At 36.2% G+C, this 23471-nt stretch overlaps 1 long non-coding RNA gene across 2 annotated transcripts in view; it reads right to left on the bottom strand.

Moving 5' to 3' along the window:
• The window catches only part of LOC111815433, a 73718-nt gene that overhangs the window by 41677 nt on the left and 8570 nt on the right, over nt 1-23471 (bottom strand). Inside the window, exon 1 of one of the 2 annotated variants that reach the window (XR_002820130.1) lies at nt 14527-14605. The exons of the other annotated variant lie outside the window; for it this stretch is intronic. This is a non-coding gene — a long non-coding RNA (uncharacterized LOC111815433). Of the gene's footprint in view, nt 1-14526; nt 14606-23471 lie in introns of those variants that run through there. 2 annotated transcript variants of the gene reach the window in all.

The following is a 23471-nucleotide window of genomic DNA, read 5'->3' on the forward strand; positions in this document are numbered from 1 at the left end:
TCTCCTCTCCTCCTCTCTCTCCCTCTCTCCCTCTCTCTCTCCCTCCCTCTTATGCTTGCCAGGCAGGCACTTAAGCCAACAAGCTATTTCCTCCTCTCCCTTTTTTTCACGTCAGATTGACTGAGGTGCAACAGGAAGAAGAAGATGCCATTTTCATCTTAATTTAAGATTAAGAAATAGCAATGAAGCTCTATGTCTCTCATGTGAATTGAGTGGACTATGTGGGCAGGGCTCTGTAGATAATGTACAGAAATATAGTATCCTGTAAAACTGTGATTAATTTCCTGATGATACTTTTACTTTTGTTCAGGTAAAGAGCTGTAGAAGACAATTTTTAATCTCTCAAAGCCAAAGCATCCTGAAGGATGGGTAGTGTTTCTATCTCATGACTATGACGTAACTCTGGATATGCTTCTTTTCACCCTGTCCAGTCTGCTCACATTGAAGCTCATTTTCTGTAGGATGGCATAGCCACTACTACCTCTCTCTTCACCCTCCTCTCCAAGGCTTCCCCCTCTAACTCAGCCTGCATGTTGCTGCACAATCAATCTTCCTAAAACCTTGCTGTCACCACATTGCCATGTGCCTTGATATGGCAGGTAGAATAAGACAGAGAGAGATAAGCTGGGATGCAATGGGTAGGGACTAGGATCGTGGTTCACCCACTGCCAGCTGGGGAGCTTGGTTGCATCCACCAGGTCTACATTTCCTTCTAAGGAAATGAATCTAGAAAACTCCTAGAAATGCCCCCTGAAACTCTAAAATCCCATGTACCTGGGACAAAAATCAGCATCCTCCTGTACCCAGTGGCATTTCCTGCATCCATCTCTTAGCTAAGTGATCCACATGATCTCTGACTTCTTTGCTGACAGTGATTACAAAACTTTTGGGGAGTGAGGAGTTAATACTTTGAATTATTGTTGACACATGGCTGATGGGACTCAGTGCAAATTTCTTTTTCTTTTCTTTTAGTACCTAGAATTGAACTCACGACCTTGCACTTGCTAGGCAGGTGGTACTCCACAGCGCCAATGGAATTCAATGTAAGTAAATTTAAGTTTCAACAATTATCTGATGCTGTATTTCAAGAGTTTTCTCTCTCACTAAATCATTCTCTATAGTCTTACAGCATCCCATATCTGCCTTCCTAGGTATCTTACTCTTTTTGCCTTATGTTCTTTTAAAAATACTGCCTTTTTTTTTTTTGTCTCTCTGCTTATTTATTCTGTCCTTCAAATTCCACCTGTGTCTCCTCATTTGAAACCTTCCTATATATGTTTAGCTTTTACATTGCCGTTTGTGCATTCAGAACCCTTAGCTTCGTGATGCTGCTTAGCTCTTGTGGATTATTTAACAAACAATGATAGTAATATTAGCTAAAATTTATCAAATGCTTCCTACCTATTAAGAATGGACTTTTCCTTATCTAATTTATTCTCACCATTAAGCCTGCTGACTATGGACTGAGACCTCTGAACAAATTTAACCTCTCCTCCTTTATGTTGCAGGTGTCATGCCTTGTGCCCCTCTGACAGCCAACGACTGCGGGAGTCACCCTGGTGTGGATTTTCCAGTTCTGATCCAGGCCTCTCTGGTCCCCTTCCATGACCAGCAGAGCACACCCCCGAGGGAGCTGCTGCCCTTGTGTTTTGATTGGCTTTGTTTCTCTTAGCAGTTAAAGTATGTAGTCAGGAACCCAGCCTTATATTTTTCTCTAAATACCACAAAGCTCTTATTCTGGGACTTGACAGGAGCTCCTAAGTTCTCAGCAAAAAGGTATTGATTAAAAGAGATAAAGAAGTATTTGCTTTTGGGGCAGGCAGTTTCAAATTGGGTTTTTAAAAAAGAATGAGTTATATCTGTATGTTTGGAAAAAGAAGAGATATTAGGAAGTTTTAATAATTTTAAAAATAATGTAAAATACTGTATAAAACTATGCACTATTTTATATATATTTTAAAAATTGAGGACATATTTTTATACTTACGCAGTTTTAAATTAAATATAATTGAAGCCTATGATATCTATCGCTCTATCTATGTCGATATATGGGTATGTATCCTTATAATAGTTGTGCTTCAATTAACATGGTAGGAAATGAGATGCCTATACAACAAATTTTAACATTAACTTGTAATACTGCATCTGTTGGGTGCAATTAAAGAGAAAAAAAATAAGTTTCTTTTCTTTGAGCCCCTTGATTACATGAGGTGACAGGCTTGTTACAATTTGAGAATAAAGTGGAAATAATAATATAAATTTTGTCCTTAAGTTTTCTTTTTAAAGAAATATTATCTTGTCTGTATTTTAGGAATACAGTATCACTTTCTTAGTACATATGAATGATTGTAAAAAATGTTGCTATAGTGAAATGAACATCCAATGTCTTACCTAGTTCCTATTATGGATTCTGTTTTGTGACATGAGGCTTTAGAAATCTCATTTAGTATCAATCCCAGCAGAGTGTAATTCTTTTGTCTTTATTTAGAATATTTTTATAGTACCGTTCCCAAAGTACTTGGTTCCATTTTACCTTTCTTATGTTTATACCTGACTCTACAAATTGAAGTGAATTTTTCTTAGTGTCTACTGTGAGAAGACTATTTATAGGAGTAAGTGGAAAAATAGAGAATTTTTGGCATACAGCACACAGCTTGTTCCTGAGTTGCAACAACTATCAGGTTGACATCAGGATTGTGAACTTTACCTCCAAATGCAGTCAACCATACTCATCGTAGAAGGTTCATTCTGAGGCTGTTATTGATTTATTCTTCATGTGATATTAATCTATTAATTAATTCCAAAGACTGAACATGGAAAAACATTCCTAGATCTTTTTCTTTATCATTTCATGAACAATGACTGCCTAAAACTAATATTTGAAGACAAGAGCTAAAATTTTGAGATGTAATATTGTCAAACATTGTCTGTGAAATCTCTATAATTAGCATGACTCTTGGGAAATGTCATCAGATATTTGATGAAATAGGGCATGAACCCTGGCTGGCTGTTTGGGGGAGCCTGTAAAACTACTCAGAATGACGCCTGGGAATCTTAAACTTCAGATAGTTGTTATCTAAAAAACTCGGAGAGAAAGGCGTTTGTCCACACTAATGACTTCTGTTAGCAGGTTTATGCCACTCAGATCAATATATTTCCATCTTCCCACCACCTACATTCTACTTTTTAGATTAAAAAAATAAAAGTGAATTGGGGAGAAAGACATCTGATACGAATGTTCATAACTGAAAAGAAAAGTCCAACATATGAAAGAACATTCTGAAAAGCTATTCTAGTTCATATACCTTGTATTTTGAAGTGTGCTTAGAGATACTAAGAAGTAAATTTTTGTAGAAAACTATTGACTTTCTTTACAGGATTAATTATGCAGTTTAAGAGAACAAGTAGGATTAAACTGAAATTACAAGTCACAGAACAACATACTTCATTAAAAATGTTTCAATCCAAAGTCACTTTTCCATCAAGATCTTTTAAAAATGGCCATTATATCTATAGTTATAAGACAATTATTCATTCTCTTACATCCATCTTGGCTACAGATCACCACAGAGAATAGATGTCTCTTTTATGAAGATAAATACTGTGAGAGAAAGGGTGACTTTTAGAAAAAGGTATGTTACAGTTGCAGAAGGAGTGAAAAAAATCATCTATTATAACCAAGGGTTTGCTCTTTGATTAAAAGTTTTTGTAGAACAAATAACCTACATGTGTATAATGTGTGTGTAACTAATGCAATTAATCTTCATGCTAGATTAACTTGATAAAATATTGACCTAATTTAGGATTAAAAGATTACCAGTAACATTTTGCACTGAAGACTGCAACATGCCTCATGTCAATGTAGTAACGACAGAATTAACCTCCCAATCCCTCTTCATCCAGGCATTTCTGAGCTGCTACTTGAACGATATGTGGGTGATCCACAAGAACTAGAAACAATGGGCCCTACATTGCTGTTTTCTCTGCTGTAAGCTGCCTCCATGGTTCAAAACCTCACAAAAGGAAAACAGATTCAAAAGACATTCTAGAAATGTCCAGCTTCTGCTTGTCAAATACATGTTTTAATTTACTAGTAAAACAAATATCTGGAAGTACTTACAACATTCTTAGTACAAGTACAAGAATGTCATTTGTAAACAGTGTAGAATTGTTTGAAATGTCAGACATTTTGCCATTAAATGTAAAAATGTGAAACTAGAAATAATTTATGCTGATTTTTAATTTTTCTATCATTTGGTTGTATTTTGCTGACAACTGGTAGTTCTTACTCACTGGTTAATGTGCATAGAGATAATGATATTTGATCATTATTGTTTATTCTTTTTTCATGATATATCAAATTCTGATCTACAGTTAACTCTTGGAATTGGGAATTAAGCTGCATGACAAGTGAAATACATAGATGACTAAAAGTGTTTTATTAAAATGCAACTGTAAAGCCAAAAGGAAAATAGCCATAGTGTGACCTTTACTTATGGACTAGACCACATTAGACACTGGTAAATAAGTCTTGCAATCTCGATTTGACCCTATCTTCCTCCGACAGAGCTTCTAATGATCTGGATTCTGATTTTCTTTTTCTGGGTAAGTACACCAAATGTGTACATGGTAGAAAAATCCCAACTCCCTCGGCTGATAATGTCATAACAACTTCACAATACGTCAAGACTGGCAAGGCTTTGTAATATGCAATATGAGCCAATCCCACATTTCCTAGCATGAGAGCGTCCTTCGTTTGGGTGTGAAGGATTTTGGGAAGTCAAGAATTATCTTTTAGGAAATTATTATATTCAACTTTTATAATATCAGGCTCTTCCTCAAAACCAAGGTGACTATGCAGGTGTATGTTTTAAATTGCTTCAGGACATCGAAGCAGCCATGGCAGTGTAACTAAAGACACCCATGAATGAGAACTCTAAATGCTTCAGAAAGTGGGAAGACGTAAGGGACAAATGCATTTGCAGCAAAAAGTATTTTGAGGGGGATTCAAGGCAAGGTTCTTTTATTGTAATGCATTTTAAAAGTTTCAATATTCAGTGTAGTTTTCAATGACACCTCATGCAATATCATCTGAAGTATAAGCTTTCAAATGTGCCCTTCCAAGAGCCTGGATCCATGGCGTATCCCATGAAAGAGAGGGTTTTTTTCCATGTTTTTCTAGTCGGTCACCTAAAAATGCTTCTAGAAATCCCAGCAGTGGGGAAATAAAATTCTAGAATGTTTGACTTAAATTTTGAAAGATAAAAAATACCCAATAGTGTTTCTAAGCCAGTTGATTCAGGAGGTTTAGCTTTTTTGTGTCTTTCATTTTCTTCTTTTGTTTTCCTTTTTCTTTTCGATGGTTCTCATTTTATTTAACTGGAGAGTTGGCTTATAGTAATGAAAAACTAGCATGTGAGAGTGGAAGAGATGCTTTTAGAGCAGGAGGAACTATGTCAAGCTCTACAACATAAATTACTGCAGACACACAGGACGACTATAATGAGAAGTTTGATTTCTAATTATGTTTGTTATTGTAACTCTTATATGAGTTGAAGTCCCTGCATCACAGGTGATGTTCATAACTAAGAAAGAGTGTTGTTTCTATAAGATTAAAATTTTAGTATTTTCTATTTTATAGTTTATTATACTAACTTTTTTCTTTTCTTTCTTTTTTCTACAAATTTTAGTGTTTTCATAAAAGATGGTTGTTGATAAGGAAATTGAAGCTAAGAAGAAGTCCCTTTTCAATGGACCATTTAATTATTTGGTGCTTATTTTTTTCTACTAAGAAGTTAGATTTGGAAATATACATTTTGATTCTCCCTGCTTTATATTGAAGTGTCTAATTTGGATGTTTTTTAAATAAAAGCTTTATTAAACTAAACTTTGCAAATTGCATAATTTATACACTTAATATGCAAGATTTAGTTGAATGGTGTCACAGCATGCTAGAAAGCACAACACAGTGGGGCATGCTTTCTACCTGGCACCACATGGGCAGTGATGGTGTTGGAACACTTCAGAACACTATTCTTGTTTGTAAGATGAAATAGTGAAAAGAAAAGACGGGTTCCTCTTACAGTTTTAATTGAATTCAGTGGTCTTAGCACATTAAATGCCCTTCACACTAAGTTCCCCCATCTACAAATAAAGAACATGGCAGACAGGTGCCAAATTATTCCAAGCTTTTGTAGTGACATGGTTAAGTACCTTTTAGCATGCTTGAAAAAAGCAGCACTTAAGTGGAAGCAATCACTGTGTTTGTCTTGTTCCTAGTATGTAGACAACAGTAATGCTGGAGTCTGAGCTAAGACTTCATAAATGGATTTACCAAGCATTTCGTTTGAAAAAGATATTTCTTTTATTAACTTAAAATTTCTCCATTTCCACCTCTATTTTGATAACATACAAGAATACCTATTTACTTCCTATAAAAATAGACCTGTGACACGATGCGCGTGAATATGCAAATAATAGTGCTTATTACTTCTCCAGTTAAGAATAATGATGGGATTTTAGATGAACTTTTAATGGCTTACCCTGGTAGCTTATTATTTATTCAAAAATACTTTTAAAGATGTATTACCATGGGTTCAGAATCATAATGAATGGTAGGTCATAGAGACTTCTCTTTCACCAATTTCTGGCCTTCCATTCTTTCTGTAACATTACTCATTTCCTCTCCTTGTTTTTGGTGTTTTTCTTCATAAGAAGCAAACACCCTTTCTGGAGTCTACATAGCATGCCAGTTTATCTCTGTAAATGTTTAGCAGACTGAATGAGTCTTCATTGTTTTTCACTTATAAAAACTCAAAATGAAAAGAAAAACTTACAAGAAATGACTCTTTTGTCACTGATTCCATTAGTCCAACCCATGAGTATGTCACATATGGCAGCTTGTACTTCAGATGTTTTTGTAGATAAAATGACACTTCACTGCTTTGGCCTTTCAGCAGATCCAAAACAAATTAACAGGCAAAAGAAGTTGTAATCTTTCTGTCAGTGTGGACAATTGTCTCCTCAAAGTGATTAGTGCTTATAAAAAAAAAGAGTAGACAAGCACAAAATTGTAATTTGTACCGGGACAAAGTTCTATTTTTGTACAAGGCACAATTACTAGTGCATGCCAAAGAAAAGAACAGAAAATCTATTTTTCCTGACAAAACTTGGTCTTGCATATCATTAATATTGTTACGTTTAGTAAAATTTATCGGATAAATGATCTGTAATATTTTTGCTGGTTATAATAAAGACCGAGTAAGAACTGTGCTAAACGAATTCCACTGACATTTTCTGTCCTCGACTTCATCTGTGTGTGATTTTTGTGGTTCTGCACTTGACCTTCTTTTTAACTCTTCTCTTCCAGCTTGCTGGGATGGTATTGCTCCGATTCTATTCCTATTTTGGTGACTCCCCTTTCCTCCCTGTTGTGGATCCTCATTTTTATATTCTCTAAGTTCTTTTATTTTACATCTTTTCTTTGGTGAGTCCATTAATTATTCTTTGGACTTCAGCTTTCAAATTTAGGTCAGTAGTATCAATAATTAACCTCACGCTCCCCCAAACATTCTATTTCTGCATTTTCAACTGCTATTGGCATTTTTGCTGGGTTCAGGAAAAACTGGGTACTGGAGGTGGACCAAAGGAAATTTCCCTTTCTACAACATCTCCCTGGTCTAAGGCAATTTCTCCCTGTGAGAAGACAGGAAGTTGGGTGGAGATACTTCATTAGCTCACAGGACTCCTGGGTTTTACAGAGTACTAGTTGCTACTTTGTGTTTATCATTCTTATATCATTATATTGATTTATAGTAACAACCAAAGGCAAGATTTACACCTTGAGCTCAGCATTCGTTGGTCTGAAGAAATTTTTGTTCTCCAAAGGCATGAAATTAGTCATAAAGAATAAAGGCTAATGACTGCGAGCATTTGTAATTGTTGTTTTGAAAAGTTAAAGTGAATATATCTTTCTTTTTTTCTCTTCTTTCTTTCTTTCTTTCTTTCTTTCTTTCTTTCTTTCTTTCTTTCTTTCTTTCTTTCTTTCTTTCTGTCCTTCTTTCTTTCTTTCTTTTTTTTTTTTTGGTGGAACCGGGGATTGAATTCAGGTCCTTGCGCTTGCCAGGGAAGTGCTTATTGAATATATCTTTCAACTATACTTACTTTGCATATTGAAATGCTTGATAACATACTTATGAAGAAAAATAATTAACATGAAATATTAGCAAGCAAATTTTTCATGCATATGTGTGAAAAGAAAAATAAGAAGGACTTTGATACTTGTAGCTTTATTCTCTAGACCCCCGTGGTGAGCCTACCCCACAGTGAGTAAATACATAGTGGATTGTTGGAATAACATATGTGTGCACTATATACTGCTGCTGTACTGACTAGTACATTATAAGGGGGAAACACACACACACACACACACACACACACACACACTTCTTTCCCTTCACTTGGGCTGCTGGAAACTTTATTTTAGGTGCCTTTGAAAATGATAAAGCTTACACATCAATTCATGTTGCTGCTTTTTTAAAGCTTCCTGTACCTGTTATTGTACTGCTCTCCATGTGTTTCAGGCATACTGACAAGAGGGAAAATATTATTTCCTCCATATATATATATATATATATTCTCCTATGCAAGTTATCTTCAAGGAGGTGTGTGTGGCTTTTTGTTGTTCATTAAGGACTGAGTTTGTCATGGTTGGAATATACTACTTTTTTTTTTTTTTTTTTTTTGCTTACTTCTTGGCAGTTTCTTCAGTTTCTAAAATACACTATTTTCTCAGTAAGAGTTAAAAAATGGAACAGAATTTATGACTTGAAGGCTTACTTCTGCATACTAGGAGTAGTTGAGATTTTATGCTTTCGTGATTGTTTTCCTTAAAAGATTTTAATATTTTCTTTTTTGAGAATTATTATAATTTAACAAGGCAGTTTTTCAGGACGTGCCAATCGACAGAGGTTTGGAAACTGATAGAAACGTCCTGCGGGAAGCAAGCTGACTTTTTGCCCGTTTATTACTGTTAATGAACAGGCGCGTCCTGACATTCATGAGAACCCGGGTTTAAGACCATCTTATTCTCTCTTGATAGAATCATGCAGGATGCTCTTTTAAATGAGGGCTCAGGAGGAATCTCCAGGTTGGGGTGTACATTTTTGTTCTTTTGTATTTTGGGAGAAGTTCCCAAGAAAACACTGGAAAGAGAGTTTCTGTTAAAAAAAAAAATCCCTGTACCTCAAATATGTTTCCATGGTGACTTCATGCAGTCCCAGAATAAACTTAAAACTCATGAGTAAACTAAAAAGTTTACTCAAAGACTGAATAGTTTTATTTACAAAATTGGACAGAAAGATGTTATGAGATTAATCAGATTCTTCTATATACTTCTTTCAAATAGTATATGCCAAAGCTTTTGAGAAGTTGTCTAGATGTGCTTGTCAAATTTCATGTTTTATGATTATATTGAAAACTAAATTTTTTTCTCTAATGCCTCTGGTTAGAACAGGAAATGTGCTTGGCTAGTCTTGCAACACTGCAGTCTCTAGTACTTTGTCCTTAGACTTCCTACCCCATGACTACCTCATATATTACCTAAATTTACACAGCTTCTACTACATGTGCAGATGGCCCCTCCTCTGCTCTCTTTCCATTCATGTCTGGCCACCTGAATCAGGCTCTCCTATACCATTGATTCTTGGGTATGTCTAGTTATGCACCACCTATAAAATCCTAATGCTGTATCGTTCCCACATTTGATTTCTCCAATGCCATATCCAGGTAGCCAAACATACATGATAGGAATCACACAAACTTGTGGATGTCAACTATTCCACAATGGTAGTCACAGCTCAATAATTCATTTTAACAACTATCCCATGTTTAGCATCTCTTCTTAATCTCAATGCTTTCTCTTTCTTTCTTTCTTTCTTTCTTTCTTTCTTTCTTTCTTTCTTTCTTTCTTTCTTTCTTTCTTCTTTCTTTTTTTCTTTTCTTTTCTTTTTTTTTTTTTGGCGGAACTGGGGATTGAACTCAGGCCCTTGTGCTTGCCAGGGAAGCCTTTATTCCACTGAGCCATCTCACTGCCCCCTATTTCTTTTCTTTTCTTTTCTTTTCTTTTCTTTTCTTTTCTTTTCTTTTCTTTCTGTTCTGTTCTGTTCTGTTCTGTTCTGTTCTGTTCTGTTCTGTTCTGTTCTGTTCTGTTCTTTTTGCGGAACCGGGGATTAAACTCAGGCCCTTGCACTTACCAGGCAAGCACTTATTCTACTGAGTTATCTCCCCGGTCCCTAGTCTCAATGTTTTCAATGTGTGTTATCCTTTCAACATCCCCTGATCAAAGGGAGCACTATAAGCTTTTTATATTAGTGACTTCTTAATTCATGGAGAAAATATTATCCATCACAATTTTAAATATACTCACTATAACTTGTTAATCTATGAACTGTCTTTAGCCAGATCAATCTTTAAATTCTTTCCCTTAGACTCAGATACTATATCCATCTAATCTATTTTCTGGGCTTCATAATCTCCCCTCCTGGGACTTTATTCTTGAGGGTCAAACTCTCACCTTCAGCCTTGCTTCTTTTAAAGATTTCTTTTGATGGAACAATGCAAAGTTCCCTTATGGTAATAAAACACTCCTTTCTCCTGGGTTCACTGTGTATTTCTGCTGATTTTCTCAGCCACCTTTACAAAAGTATAATTTTTATTTTAGTACTTCACTACTTCTCTGAAATTTGATTTCTTCTCTTATTAAAGTATATGCCAAAACTTCTTCAGTTAAAGAAGCACTGAGAGTTTTTAATTTTCCAAACATCTTCATGATACTGAATCAGACATTGGAGAGGACTGTTGATTTGCTAGGACATTTAGTGACATTTTATTTTTGCTATAATATTCTAAAAAGTCTATCTCTACAATTTGATGTACTTAAGATTGCAAGAATCAACTAGAAATTCTACAAAAACACAAGAGAATAAGAACATCAGCAACAAAAATGACAACTCTTCAGTGCAGGACAACAATCTTCATCTGGACTTTCTAGGTATTAGAGAGGTTGCTGTTTTTTTGTTTTTGTTTTTTTTTTTGAACAAGAAAGCAATTAGCTGCCTTGTGAAATCCATCTGATTTAAGGAGTTCAAAGATTCTTTGGATGCACAAATATTTCTAATTTCTCTCTCATCCCCTCCTCTTTCCTTGTTAAGTGTTTATAATTCATCAGTCTACCTTGTAACGATTAGCACAGTCAAGGAAAAGACAGAAATTCTTTGGCCTGCACTGCTGGATCTCTTGTCTCTGAAGAAAATGGGAAAGGGTAGAGACTTGCTTAAAACTCTGCTCTGCAGGAGGAGTCATTCAAATTACTCAGCTAACTGCCACCCATAGAGTGATGCAAAAGCTCTCCCTGCCCTGGCAATCTTTTAGCGTATTTAAAATTGTAAATATTTGGAGTTTTTATGTAACTCCAACCACAACCCGTTTGTTTGTTTTTCCACTGATTCCTCTATGTACATAGCATGAATAGCAGTTAAATAAAGTTCTCTTATTCTATAAACATCCTTTGAGGATGATGTTTTGAATAAGCTTCATTTTTATTTCAGAATGTTTTCTAAGTAGTTATATTATTCATGGAGGCATTTTTATTGCTAGTTCACTACTCAAAATGAAGTGATATATTTTACATTCCATCATTTCTTGGTGCTCGTATTTCCTCAGAAACAAAAAGAAAGCTAGAGTTTTTTTCTGCTTTCATAACTGAATTCATGACATACTTCTGAGATTACAAAATAAATAAATTCAAGATTACAGAATATTCAACGCAGGATGCTGAGCCTCAGTGGCCTCTTGCCCATGGTTTATAGGTGTACAAAAAGTTTGGTTCTTCAGCTCCACCAGAGTAAGGCAATTTCTAGTGAGCATCAGGTTTCTCTGATGAACCAGGGTATAAAGAAATATTTTCCTTCTGTGTGTACTACACTATGGAAATAATCAGGAATCACAGCAAAACAAACTTGTTTTTAAGATTATCATTTGGAAAAAAAAAAACAACCCCCCCTTATTTCTTTGTGTATCTATTTATATTACTACACATAAAATAAGTTATGTTTTATTAATTACTAAGAAATCAAAATTGTTTTTAATGATTAATAAGCAGCAAATGTATACTGTATGTCTACATGCAACAGCAACTTGATGATTACTGTTAAAAGTGAAAAAATTATATCATTTGAAAAGCCAATATGTTGCATAATGATGATGTATTGTTGAACTGATTTGTAAGTAAACAGATTTGAAAGTTTGCTTATATACGCAGACTAACTTGGCTGATGGTAGTTAAAAAAGGGCGTTGCTTCAGGTCTAAGAGTATTTTATTCATTATAATTCCAAGTAAACAGTTTGAGTTCTTATTTTTAGTTTTTATTCCTTTTGTGCATTTTGTGTGCTAACTTATCCAATAAAAATAAAATTTCTAATTGACATAGTTTGCTTCTCATATATCAGAGTAAATTCACTATTTTTCACCAAATATATTTTATTGATTTATATATGCAATCATCAAATATTGATTGAGAACCAACAGCGAAGCAGGTGCAATAAAATGGTGGAGCAAAAGGTAGACAGAATGAGAATTCTTCCATTCTCTAAATGCTAATTTGAGATTGTGGATTTCTTCTTGTTACAATTATAAACACTTAAGTGCCCAGAGTGAGGAATGGGGACTTATTTTTTACTGTTTTCTGAAGGGAAGAAAAATGCTTCTACTTTATAAAACACAGAATTTGAAAGCATTAAGTAAATAAGCATCACCCTATATCATTGTTAGAGTCTGAATGTAATCAACTCCTTCAACTCTCAATGCTCTAGTTTTGAGTCTATTGCAAAGTGACAAAAATAATCCAGGCAGAACTCAAGCTCTTTGAATTTTCTCATTTTTGATATTTTAGAAATTTTTAAAAAAAATTCCTTAATTTCTTCTCCTTCTAAGCAGAGAGATATTATTTGATGAGAGATAATTTTCACCTTAAGAATCACTAGATTATGTAAGACAAATAAGCAAGTGTTAAATTACTTTAGAATGCTGGATGGATCAGTAGGTGGGGATTTTATTTCCACAGCTATTTCACAGCCGCTCTGTAAGAATTTCAGCAAATATAACCCTGTTCATTCTGTGGAGACTAAAGCTGTTTCTATTAAAAATATGCGAGGTTCACAATTATTAACTGTCTCCGGCATAATACCAATTGTATTCATGCTATCTTGGCTATTTGCTTCACTTTGGCTTTAAATTTCATTATGGAACCCCGTCCTATTAAAAGTATACGACTGAAGAAAGAGAGAAACATAAAACACATGCCACCTTGCTATCGCCCCAATGTCAAAGTTTCCTTTCATCATGGGGACAAGTCGGGGAGGGGGTGGCTTTTAGAGAATGAAGTCCCTGTCTTTCTTGGAGATGTAGGTATTATTTTATGAATCCAATCTCATATCTATCTTGCCATCTGTCACTAGGCAGAAGAGATATAGGACAGTGGCAAACTCATGTTAAAAAGCCTGTCTTGGGATAACAAAGAGAAAAGTTAATGGACATGGATTTACAAATTATTAATGATTTTTCTTGTCATTTCTTGAAAAATGAAAGCTATGCACGCTGCCTCTCTCCCCAAACAGATTGCATTTTATTCCTCTGCAGTTTGTCCATCAGCCTTCACCCTGACAACATAATCCAGAACTAATCCAGAGCATTCAGTTTTCCTTGTTGGCTCTCAGGCAGGCTGCTTAGACAAATCCTGCTACCTGTCAGCCCTCCTGAGGGTGCCATGCCGGCTGCCAGGTTAACCTCTGGGGAAGCTGGAAGACCCGCTGATTTAACCCCTACTTCCCTTTCAGTAATCCACAGTAAATAGGGGGATGTGAACAGGCTAACAGTTTTAATCGGGCCTGGATCCCTTAAAATCTGTTTCATGCACAGCTTTAAGAACTCAGGTTATGAACATTCCTACACAAAATCGCATGGTAGTTCCTCAGAAATGTGGGCCTTAGAGAAGCAGATGGATCAAATATAGGAAAAGATCTTAATCCTTTTAAGTCTTCTGTGAAAAAAAATATATATATATATATATCACTTTCCTAAGCCACATCATTGCATACAAATACTTCCTAACTGTCCAGATGAGGTCAAATCAAACAGGAACAGAAGGGAAGGGAGAAAACCCAATTTTGCTATAATAAACACTCATGCTTTGTTAATTTCCACTATGACAGCCATACTTTGCCTACTCTTTATCCCCTGCCTCCGCAATACATGTATCTGCACACACAGTAATTCCTGTTGCATGACAGTGAATTTGAATATTGTTTACAGATCAGTCTCCAATGATTCCAATATGAGCAAATAGCTAGACAAAGTTTTCAAATGAGTCAATATAACTTCAAGTTGCCTGGCATTTAAATAGCTCACATCGAGTTGATCAAGATTGAAAATGGAGCCCATTAAGGAAAGAAGCTTCTTGAAATACTCACTCTTTAGTCACAAAGAGCACCTACTGCCTCCTCCTTGTTGGCGATCCAGGCACAGCGGTCTATCTGCTCCTGTAGCCCCAGAACTCCACAGCAGGGAAGGCTTGCATGAGCACATCTTCCAAAGCACACTGGAAAGTTCACTGAGGTTAGCCTCCCGGTCAGGGTACTGACACTTCCCTCAGCTCTTTTATGGAGGAAGGTAGGATATCCAGGTGAGTAGGGGCAAGATAAGCTTAGCCCACTTCCTGGGGAAGAGATCTGAGCTCCACCATACACGTGCTAGGAACCAGTAGCTTCTAAGGAGCATCCTTAGCTTTCTTCTACTTAATTGCAGGCTTTTTTTAACAGCAAGGACAAGGGCCCCCCACACTGGCAATTCCCTCCCACAGAGCAGAAGATGAAAGCTGAGGAATGGTCGTTATGCAAAACAAACACCCAGATGCGGGCTCCAGGAGGGGAGCGCACTTGTACCTACATTCACACACACAGGGCACCCAGGCGCTTGATACTTTGTGACCTTGTCAGGTTTGAAATTACAGTTTTATTTACATCTAATGATTGTAGGAATGAGTGTATTTTTATAAATAATCATATTTTAGAAGGGGGAAATAAGCAATTTTGTTTCTTGAGTAAATACTTTTAAAAATAAATATTAGACTATATTCCTATTCAACAGGTAATAAATTTTTGTGTTTACTTCAAAAGGTTTTTTTTTTAGTATCCTTTTTACATCTCTTTCCTTTTCCATGGTCCACGTTCATTCTTTTTCTCCTGTTGGTTCATACAATATTTGTTTTATTGGTGTTAAAATTTAGTAGGATGTCAGACCAATTTATCACAAAGCTGACTTTCCCGGTTGAGGTGAAAATGGAGATTAATTGTCAAACAAACCATTTAAGATAAAGCTGGTTTTAAAGCAGACCGACTTGTTTATGTTCTGTTTGATAAGTAGGTAGTTATTAAAATGAAATTTAGAGATAAAAATTAAAATCAGGAGAACAAGAGGAAATGTAAAAATTCAACCACCAGAGTAAAAAGCCTTTAGTGTTCTTAAAGGTTGTATTGATCACTACTTAAAAAGCTTTTATAAAACAAATATTTTTCTAGCAAAGATTGTATATTCTGTGACAAACTGCTCTGGGCTACAGTCTGAAGCTTGACTGTGGATGGTAACTGAATCGCTCCCTAGGAGCGGAGACCAGGACATAAGGACTTGAATAAAGGAAGCGGACGGTTGGTGTGGGGTTGTGTAGAAGCTAGTGGTTTAAGAGAGAGGATAGAACAGTCCTTTGGGGAGGAAAGAAATTTCAAGAATCTGTAAGAGTTCAACAGTGAAGGAAAACAGAGAATAAAAGAGAAAGGAGTAGAAAGAAGTCTGTCACATCAGGCTATAGAAGGACATTTGATTACAAGTAATCACAAAACTTGAAGGAAATAGTGCTACACTTCATTGCAATCTTTGTGTCATTTAAAAATGTTTAGGAATATGCCTCATTAAGGTTTTTAAAAAGCCTACAATCCCAGCACTGGGGAGACTGAAATAGGAGGATCACGAGTCCAAACAGCATAGTGACACCCTGTACCAAATGCATAAAAAAGAATTTTAAAGAGGCATATCTCACAGGTATGCAAAATGCAAGGAAATTTTCATACTGATTCTTCAAGGGCACAGAGTTCAGGAGAGTGAATGAACCACAGCGCTGTACTTCTAGGTTTGAAATTCTAGCATTCACTAGCTGGGTAGCTTAGGTAGCAATTTTTTTTTCCGTGCTTTATGCTCCCCTCTTCCAAATTGGAAAATATGTCCCCATGGTGATGGTGTGCATACGACCAGTGCCATCAGGCAATTACTCCTGAGCACACAAATACTTGAACCTCACTTAAACTTCTGGTGTAAGGACTCTTTAGTCAGGAGTTATAGCTTGGTATTTTTAAAAGAAATGTATCAACTTGTTAAGGTTCATGTTTGAAAAAATATTTAGAATCTCTATCTCAAAACTATATCCAGAGCTTTAAAGCTTTGAAAAATAGCTTTGATCCTTTGGGATACAAAATAAATTGATTTAAAAACACTCATACACTCTTTTGCCCTGAAATATTCCAGGGCTTAACTTGACCTACTTTTTGTTTGTATTTGACGTATTTACTCAGTGCAGAACATATTATTTTCAGAACGGTTGTATGGAAAGTGGCAGGATACATCATCGAAGCTATCTATTAAATGGAAATAAAAAAATCTATAGCCACACTAGGTTGTTGATTGGGAGCAGTGATATAAGGCAACTTCAGCGTGGGCAGTCAAGCTGTTTAGAATACATTGACTGTTGTACAACTGATCGATATGTTATAAACAAATGTGAAAATGTGAGGTCATTTTTGATCATCTTCCCTTTCTGAAGCAGCAGCTGTAAGGTGTTATCTAGTTATTGATCAGGCTTCTTATCAGCTTTGCACATTATGGTGTGTTTGTAGTTGGTACGTAATCTAAACAATACTGGTCTAATTCGTTGACCTTTGAAATCTGGGTCTCAATGGCAGTAAAACAAGAAGACTGATTACATTTGACAAAGTCTCTAACTGGGTCTTACAGCCTAGTGAAACTCGAAATGATCACAGCCCAGAAAATAAACTATTCCATTTTATCCAAGGAATAAAGATGTTCATATCTATGAATGGTACTAGAATTTGAATTTTTAATTTTAAATCATTCAGTTTGGGGAAAGAGATTATACTTGTCAAAATTAATATGAGGAAATGAACCCCAATGAAAATGCTATCTCCTGTTTCAGTCAGGAGATAATGAAATGACCAAGGAATCATCTAAATAAAATGTACATGATTTTAATTTTCAATGAAATATTTCTAATGAAGTTTTATGGTTTGGGGCTTTCCAACCACAAATCTGCCCAATTCTTTGAATACATATCATTCTTGAACAGATATATGCATCTTTTTTATTAAATAAATTCTGAGGTAGTATTTTAAAAATATGAAAGTAAACACAAATGAGAAAGAAGAAAAGGTTTAAACTAAGTAGAGTCAATGAAAAAGTGGGAACCCTTAGTTAATAGATCCGACGTTCTTAACCAGCTCCCACCAGCGTCACACATACCCATTTTGTCTCTTTAACTGGATCATTCAGGGCCTGTATGCAGCTCACCCTTAACTGGTTACCTGAAAGCCATTACTTTTCTCATGGAGGAGGATTTTATTGTGTAAATGCAGCAGCCAATACTCAACAGTCTCCTTTTGATTGAAAAGTTGGTTTTCAACATTTTCATTATTTTGGGACATCATACCTTCACCATATCTATTTAGCAGTAAAATGAACGGGGTAGACAGTACCTGCATTGAAAGCTGTGACATGTATCTCTAGGCCACCTTTTAGAAAGCATATACCAAACTGACACTCAAATAGAAAAACTCCAGGTCTTTGTGAGTTGGTGTGGGAAAATAGGAGGTTTTTAGACTTTCTTAAAAGGCTTTGTCAACATTTTAGGACAAAACAGCCATATTGTTTGACCTAACTTTGCACTCCTTCCTAATGTCTTAGTAGTAAACTTAATCAGCATCGGTAAGTGCAGCCTCTGCTACCACAGACAGTGGCTTTTAAGTTTCACGCATGCCTGAGCAGTGGAAGGATGCGTGCCAAGTCTGTCTCCCTGTTTTTGTTCACTTACAACTAAAGTGACTTGATATTACATATAGGCACATAGAGAAAAAAAAAAGCATGCATCAGTTTGTACTTCCGTTGTTCTGCATGATTGTTCGCTTTTGATTCCATTACTACCTTTGTTCTTCTAGTTGTTTCTGAACTGAAAACTGAAGAGAGTTATATTTTATTCTTTGAATTTGTATGTGTTTGGTTATGAAAGCGATCAAGTTTTCAGGGATATGGGTGACTTCATTACTGTTTTCTGACTTTTCTACTTACTATTGCCCACTTTTTCATTTAGTCACTAAACTTTTTCTTATTCCCCTATAAAGACTTTTTACATAGTAACTATATCTTACTATAATAAATACATAGTTGCGTATAGCAAATCTATTTCTACTAGGCCTTTGAAATTTTCTTCTCTTTGTATTTCAGTTATTACTTTTTATTTCTAAGTTTATTATATAAGGAATACATAATATGGACTGTGAAATTTCCAATTTTTGGATATACAACCATGTTTAAAATTAGTATTTTAGGAATTACTATAAAAGAAAATATGTTCTCTTTTGGTTAAAGATTGAATAAATCTAATACAGGAAATAAGACTAATTCAGTTTATTCAGATAGCTGAGTGTCTGGCAATTGTAAAAATGAGGTTTACTGTGTGTATATTGAAGAACTTGACATGTTCCAAATTACTATGGAGTACATAGTATTTTCCTTGTCAAATAACCAATAAATGTAATTATCAAAAATATAATTATCAAAAATACAAAGTTTATTTAATAAAATGGTTTTAAAATTTATCTAGAATAAAAATACATAGGTACAGAAAATATAAATGTTACAGATACTGAAGTATTTCAATAATAATGTTGAGGACATGTTGGAAAATACATGAACCTTGAAATGGGCTTATTATTCTAAAGGAGGCTAAGTTAGTGTTGTTATTAAGAGAAGGATTATTCTATAAATACTATTAGTTGATCATTTTAAAGTAGTATCAACTGATAATTAGTTGATAATAGTATTAGTTGAACCTAATATATCATATCAGCTATGATAAAAAAAATCAGGCCAAATCAAAAAAACTAAAAATATTGAAACACCTGAAAATAAGTAGAATGGAATATGCATCAAACTACTGTTTTAGAGAGCACGAGGAAACACATGATCAGTAAATTTTAGAAGAAACAGAAATCATCCTAGAGTTGAATGTCATTAGCATAAATAAGATTGACATAAGCAAACAGGATGTAGACAAACAGGAAATGATAAAACAGGAAAGAGAGCTCTGTTTGGAATTGATCAGTTGGAGAGAGTGCCCAGCACCAGAATGTGTCCCCTGGAGGGTGAGGGTTGCTCAGTGTGGAGCAGTGGGGCCATGGAGGCTGAGAACAGGTGGCCTGGAGCTGGGCCAGAAGGTCCTGTGTGGACACAATGAGCTGCCGGGAGGAGCAGAGAGCCCCATGCCAGAACGCCAGAGATCTGTGTCAGGAGGATGGGGATCTCAGTCTATGGTCTTAAATGAATCAGCTAATTTCCCTCCAATGTATTTTTATTTTTTTAGTTTTTAAAGTGAATAAAAAATAGTAAAAAGAAAACCATTAGAAATGACACAGAATTTCACTAAACAAAATGACAGGGCTTCAATAATGATTGTTATATTGCATATCACTGTCTTCAAATTAGTTGTCCAGATTACCAGATATAAGATGGAAAATTGTTCAAAATTATAAAATATTAAAAAGGAAAGAGAGAAAAAATTTAAGCATTAACTGCTCCTCTCAACAGACCAGCAGGAATCAACAGTACAATTATCTAAGCTATCTTGTGTATACACATGTGTATTTTTTCCCTTCTTTCCTACTGTTTTCCTTTCTCTCACCCCAGTTGCTCCTTCCCTTTGAGCAGTTTGTTTCCCTTTCACAGTATCTATTGTGCCTTTCAGACTTTATTTACTCTTTCATGTTCTTACATGGAGACAATATGATATTTACACATGTGGGTCCAATTTATTTCACTTATGAGTATGATCTCTAGTTGCATCCATTTACCTATAAAAGCCTCAAGTTTATCTTTCTTTATAGTCTAGTAATACTCTATTGTATGAAAATATCACATCTGTTTAACTGATTTCTCAATGGGTGGGCTTTGGGTTGTTTTCAAGATTTAGCTATGACAAATTGTACTGCTATAAACATGGGTGCACCTATACCTTTGTAGCATGATGTTTTCAGTTCTTCTGGAAAAATACCCAGAAGAGAAGTGGCTGGGTTGAATGGAACCTCTACTCTTACTTTTTAAAGGAATATCCACACTGATTTCCATAGTGGTTGTACCAATCTAAAAGGGGACAAACATGTCCACTGGAAGAAAGATTTCCTCTTAAATCAGTGGTGCTGGAAAAGCTGGTTTTCTACATGCCAAAGGCTAAAATTAGGCCCACCTCTATCACCGTGCACTGAAGTCACAATAAAGACTTAGATATCAAATCAGAAATGCTAAATCTCTTGGAGGGAAAAGTAGATATAAATCTTGAAGACGTAGGAGTAGGCAGAGTTCATGAGCAAAAGCCAAACCTCATGGGAAATATTTGAAAGACCCAATAACTGGGAGGTCATCTTTTTGAAGTTTCTGCACATCAAACAGGGTAAAAGAGAAACAAAAAACCCTCCACGAATTGGGAAAAATTTTTATCTGACTGTCCCTGAGACAAAGAATTTCTATCTAGAATATATAAAAAATTAAAACAAAAATCAAGGCCCCCAAATTCAAAGATCCAATAAAAAAAATGGGCACCTGAGATAAATATACACTTCTCAAATAAAAAGATACAAATAGCAAATAAATATATGAAAAAATGTTTAACATCATTAATCTTTTGAGAAATGCAAATCTAAACATCACCGAGGGGCTGGGGAGATAGATTGGTGGTCTAAACTCTTCCTGGCAGCACAAGGCCTTGAGTTCAATCCCCGGTATTGCATGTGGTGTGGCCCAGAACACCCGACACACTGCATCCAGCTGACCTGAAACTGGGTGTGGTGGTGCATGCCTGTAATCCCCCTGCTAGGGAGGCTGAGACAGGAGGATCACTACCATTTGAACTGTGTAGTGGGACACAACAACAACAACAACACAACAGCAACAACAACAACACTCACTAAGATTTGATACACAGGTAATGGACTCTCAGTAAACCATTAACAAATTCTGGAAGGGCTGTTGGAAAAAGGTCTCAAATGATTTAGAAATGTGAGAGGCATGAAATACAAATTAGGTGAACGCAGCTTTAGACTTGGTTTCAATTAGTTTCTATTTGTTATCTAGTATTTTGCTTTTTTCTCTTCCTCTCACCTTCTTCTTTTCTTTCCTTCCCTTCTCCCTCTGTCCTGCCTTCTTTCTCTTCTCTTTCTCTTCTGTCCCCCTCCCTCCCTCTTTCCCACCCTCTCTCACCTTTCCTCCCTCTCTCCTTCCTTCCTTCCTTCCTTCCCTTCCTCCCTCCTTCCTTCCTTTCCTCCTTTCTTCCTCCCTCCCTCCCTTCTTCCTTTCCTCCCTCCATACCTCCCTCTCTGCCTGCCTGCCTGCCTTCCTTCCTCCCTCTCTCTCTCCCTTCCTCCTTTCTTTCCTCCCTCCCTCTCTGCCTCCTTCCTTTACTCTCTTCCTCCCTCCTTCCCATTTTCCCCTTCCTTTTTACCTGTACCTCCCTCTTTTCTTGCCCTTCTCTCATGAACTCAGTATGCATCCCAGCCTGACTTTGAACACATGATCCTCCTGTCTCAGCCTCCCAAATGCTAGGATCATAGATCTGCACCATTTCTCCCGGCTTTGCCTTTTAAATAGTTTTCTCTAGAGATAGAAAGCCAAAACTTTGTTTTCATTAAGATTTGCTACCTCTCCTTCTGACTCTGGAAATTGGAAATGTGCCAGCTGGAACCTTCTATTTTTAATCAAACACACACCCAACAAATGATTCTAGCATCACGTGATATTGTTTTGGCACATCTTGTGATTTCTAAAATAGCAAGACACTCACACAGGTAACGGAGTCACAGGTAAGGCCTCTCAGCATCTACTCCTTTCATTGGTAGCAGTGGCCAGTCATTTCCTTCACCTTTTCAATTAGGATTTGGCACAAGGTCTGGTAATCATGACAGTACTGGACTGAAATAGGGTGAAATGGCTAGATCTGATGTGGGTTTCTGTAGGGGGATTTGCTAAATTTTAGAAATTATTCTTAAAAAGTTACTATGATACCTATGCATGTAGATAAAATAGTCAAACCAATAATTTAGAAACATTTTACCATTTGATTTTTTTTTTTTTTAATTTAGTACAGGGTCTACAGGGTCTACAGGGGCTCACTGCGTCAATCGGATTCATAGTGATCCGCTTGTGTTCAGCTTTCCAAGAGCTGGGATTACAGGAGTGTGCCACCACGCCCAGTCTCAATTGCTGTCTCAGCGCCCCAGAGGCCGGCAGAGCCAACACAGCATGTCAGGGATCCAACCTGCGCCGCTGTGTCTGCTAAGCAGATGCTTTAATCCGCAGAGCTATTTGGCCAGCCGACCACTTGATCTTTTAAGCAATCCAGTGAAGTAGGAGGTGGTCTGACAGACAAGGACACTGAAGCTTACAGAGATGAAGTAACTCGCTCAGGTCACAGAAGTGAGTGGTGCAGCCAGGCAGGAAAGCCAGGCAGGATGGCTCTAAATCCCAGGTTCTTAGGCACTGCTTGTGTCACATCCTCCTTATTTGTCAAGATTTGGTTAAGTCTTTCTGCTCTCTCATGACTTCTTCGATCCCAGACCTGAATTTACTCACTACCTTTCTTCGGTGCTCAGTAAATTTTACTTTTACCTTGAGCACAGAGGCATCATACATCAGCTTCATCCATTCTGTAGTTTTAGAAACGAGGATCGCAGGTTGCAGACTGAATGGGGATGGTGGACCACTTAGACCGCTATCCTGAAGCCTGGGTCTTGAGTTAGAGCTCCTCACGCTCCCTCAGGACTCGTGCTCAGCTCCACCTGCCTTAGATCCAGAGTTGTCACTTCTTTTTCTGTCCTCTTAAAGGCTTGTGCTTTGGAGTACTGTATCTTGTGTTTTCCTTCACCCTCTATTTTTTCTTTCCCTTCTTTCCTTTTGAACTCTCCTTAACCATGCCACTGGAATAAATGCTCTTCAGAGTCAGATATTTGTTAAATTCTTTAAAAAAAAAAAAAAAAAAAACTGAAGTTAGTTCATAAATATCGCTGTACATTTTTCATGACTCAAAAAAAAA

Source organism: Octodon degus, unplaced genomic scaffold (assembly GCF_000260255.1).
Source record: "Octodon degus isolate 3935 unplaced genomic scaffold, OctDeg1.0 scaffold00016, whole genome shotgun sequence".
Lineage (NCBI taxonomy): Eukaryota > Metazoa > Chordata > Mammalia > Rodentia > Octodontidae > Octodon > Octodon degus.